We start from the raw sequence: 3,926 nt of genomic DNA, 5'->3' as shown, positions 1-3,926 counted from the left end.
AATTTGTCATAAGGACAACCGCAGGATTTCGCCGGGAGCGGGTGCTAATCCAAAAAACTGCACTCGCTTTCAGTAAAATCGCGGTAAAATTTCAACCGTAACCACATCTAATGGAATTTCATAGGAAAAATTTCGTTAAAGTTCGGGAATCTACCTGAAAGATCAGGTATTTTTCGTACCACAAAGCAGGGGACATTTCACAAAAGTTTGAAAATTACACTTAAAGTTACGGAATTTTTCCTAAAATAGTGGCTAAAGAATTTCTCAGAAATTCGTGAATCCATCCAAAGTTAGGGAATTAATTTAGAAATTAATTTGACGTTGAATATGTACCAGGAAAACAATGTCACGTCCATGCTTAGATGCATGCAAAATTAAAATTTTTTAAATACTTTATTCGAGCTCTGTTTCGAACTCGGCCAAGCGAAAAAAAGTTGAGGGATGAGCCCGTTGAGACATTGCTGCACAATCTGAGAAAAATTTGATATGACAGGAAGTTAAAGTGACGTCTTGTGTGTGTGCAAAAAAACTTGCGAGTGAGAAAAGCCCACAATATCTGAGAAATTATTTTAGGTAAGGAAATTAAAGAAGAAGGGAAGAAGAGAGAAAAGAGTTTAGTGGGCTCGAAAATCAAGAGAGCAGTTAGGTCAGGGGTGGCAGGTCGGCGCGTCGTCGAAACGAGTGTTGACGCCGCGGTGCCACCCTCCCCGGCCTGAGTGACGTATTTCATGAAAAAGTGTTTTGGCATCGCACGTTTGCGAAGGGGATCATAATTATATTTTCATAGAGAGGAAATATGTTCAAAAGGTCATAGAGATGGCAGATTCATAATATTTAGTGGCAGTTTCTTTGATATGATCTGAAATGTTTGCTAATTGAAATTCTCCGTGCAAGACAGAATTCTTGGTATGCTATGAGAATTTTTGGTGATACGTCTGAGAAATTTATTTTAAATACAATAATCTGAATGTGATTGATGTTCTTTCTTGGCGCACCTCCCAAAATTGTACGTGCGTAGTTCATGATTCGTCGCATAAACGTTTTATAGATTAGGAATCTGTATTCAAGATTTAGACTCGCGTGTACACTAATAACATAATTGAGGCACGATATAATCATTGCCTTGTAAAACAGCTTCAATTTCCTGTCATCGATTTTAACTTAGGTTAATAGCTTCGGCGAGTTTGAGAATCATGTGCTGCGTAGAGTGACCTTTTTCTATAACCATATTGTTGCGGTTTTTCTCGAGGTATTTTGAGATATACGGAGACAATTCTTTCACATTCAGCAATGTGTTTACCAACCTCTGTTTTCCAAACTTTACATCTGAGCTCTTAAACTTTAATTGATATAGTTTTTCAAAGGTGGTTGATTTCATTTTTTATGATGCAGCTTCTAGTTTTTGTATGCATTTGACAGAGTTTATAACGAGTACGTATAAGGCCTTCAATCTCAGGACTGGTATATAGATCGTATTTGTTAATGGTAGTCCGATGGACTGAAGCTAGGTGCAACCGGAGCTTTTTATTATTATTATTATTATTACACCATTAATCTACTTCCCTTTCGGAGTAGGCGTGACTGACTCGGTGGGGAAAGGGGTGATATGAGGAAGGAATATAAAATTTTCAGATTGATCCAGAATTCTCGTCTTATTTATTTAAATAACACGTTCGTTCCGCAACACTGCTCTGACCCAGGTTGCTGATCAATGTTTCTAGCAATCACACCAAGGGAATAATAACCTCACAAAGTTGTTATGTGAGGTTCCCCACTTGGGTCCCCTAGTGTCAAAGGTCCTTTGCTTCAGGCGTCATTCACTCGACTGGCACTCTTTTTATTGACTATTTGCCGCTATACTTTTCTGTCCTGGCATACTTCTCTAGGTTCTTTTATGTCCATGCATTTTTTCATACAGGCTCTCGGGTTTCTGTGGCTTCTTATATCTCTTCTGATAAGGGTCTCATTCACATATTCTAACAATTCTTTCCGCGGTCTGCCTCTGGGCACACTGCCATTTACTTTACCTTGATACACTTGTTTCGTTAGTCGTTCATTTGAGATTCTTTCGAAATGCCCGAACCATCTGAATCGATTTCTTTCCCATATGTCTATTAATTAGCGTCTCTTCTGCACCACATTCTTTGAGAATTATCTCGTTATTCACTTTGTCCATCACTACCGTATAGTCGCTACCGCATAGTACAGTCAGTACAAATATAAAATTATGTATTGCTATTTTAGCTTTATTTGATATAAGTTTACTTCGTAAAGGGGCCCTGCTCTACCAATAACCTTCTTACCTTCGTTTATGCATCTATGTTAAATTGCACTGGTGATCGAAATCAAAATAGGCAGATTTCACTCAAATTAAAAGAGCCTCACTCATTTGTAAAGAAAACTCTTAGTAGTGCCTCACTTGTTGTTAAGAAAACTCTGAATAGAGCCTCAGTCGGTTAAAAGAATACTCTGAATAGAGCCTTACGCGGTTAAAAGAAAACTCTGAATAGAGCCTCACTCACTTAAAGAAAACTCTGAATAAAGGCTCGTTGATTTTCTCACAGTTTTGGTGGCAACAAACTGACAAAAAAAATTCGTAAAGATTTCTCAAACGATCGTTCAAGCTCTACTCAGATTTTTACGATGACATTCTCGTCCTCGCATGGGATAAGGGCTCTTTTTTATAGGGTTTTCGTCGAATTCGTGATCTCATTTAGGAATGTTACCAAAGTTTAGACTACTTATCGCTATAACATAGACAGTCGCAGCTCGAAGCGCAGACATAGAAAGAGTCGAAAGCATGATCGAAGAATCATAACTTGAAAGAATATTTCACATCATATTTAATTCTATCCAAATTTCTACCTTAGTCATTTAGATATTATTTTCAAAAAAAGGTCTTTTAACAAATAAAAAACTACATAATTGAACACCTGCTCTACCAATAATCTTCTTAGTTTCGTTTATGCATCTATCTAATTCATTATCTATCTTCCCGTCCCTAGTAAATACAAAAGCTACCGATGTGTACGAACTTATCACTTGTTCAATTCTCTCATCATTTAATACAATATTGCATAGTGTTTTCTCACTCTTCCCTTTGAACACCATAGTTTTTGTTCTATTTACGTTAATTTTGAGGCCCATGCTCTTCAAGCTTGCATCCAGTTTATTCAACTTTTGGCAAGTCTTAGATTAACTCTGCCATTACAACCTTATCATCTGCGAACGCTAACCCACGTATCCTTTCTGTTTCGAGATCCACACCTTCTTCGTCGAAAAGAAATATTCTTAAACTGTTGGTCATGAACAATATGAATAACCATAAAGTCATAACGCATCCTTGTCTTACTCCTTGAATAATATCGAAACAGTCACTCATTTTCACATTTACCTTTACACTCGCTTTGCCACCCGTATATATTGTTTTTATAGCTTGTAGGTGCCATCCATTGACTCCATACTATTTCAGGACTTCCCAAACTTTCCTTCTATCTACCTTCTCTTATTCTGTGATTTGCCTTAAGCTAAATATTTGATCCGTACATGATCTTCCTAGCATAAACCCATTTTGGACTTCCAAAATCTTTGCTTCTGTTATTTTCATTACCACACGAATAAGTGCTTTTGAGTATATTTTACTTACGTTACTTAATAAGCTAATCCCTGTCTAATTATTGCAGTCGCTTTTATCTCCCTTTCTTTTGCATATTAGTACGATAATCGCTTTTTACCAATCGTCTGGGACATCTCTTATCCGAAATAGATAGATTCATCTCCGAATTGTCCCCTGAAATAGTCTCTGAAAGCCTCAATATCCCGTGTGCATCATATACCAGGTGTATACATATGAAACCGGTATTGCCATTTAGCGGCCAGTAGGCACACTTGTAGGCACTGTCGGAACTTACCATTTGTGCTAATTG

This window comes from Belonocnema kinseyi, chromosome 6 (genome assembly GCF_010883055.1).
Source record: "Belonocnema kinseyi isolate 2016_QV_RU_SX_M_011 chromosome 6, B_treatae_v1, whole genome shotgun sequence".
Classification (NCBI taxonomy): Eukaryota; Metazoa; Arthropoda; class Insecta; order Hymenoptera; family Cynipidae; genus Belonocnema; species Belonocnema kinseyi.
This window is presented reverse-complemented; position numbering follows the sequence as displayed.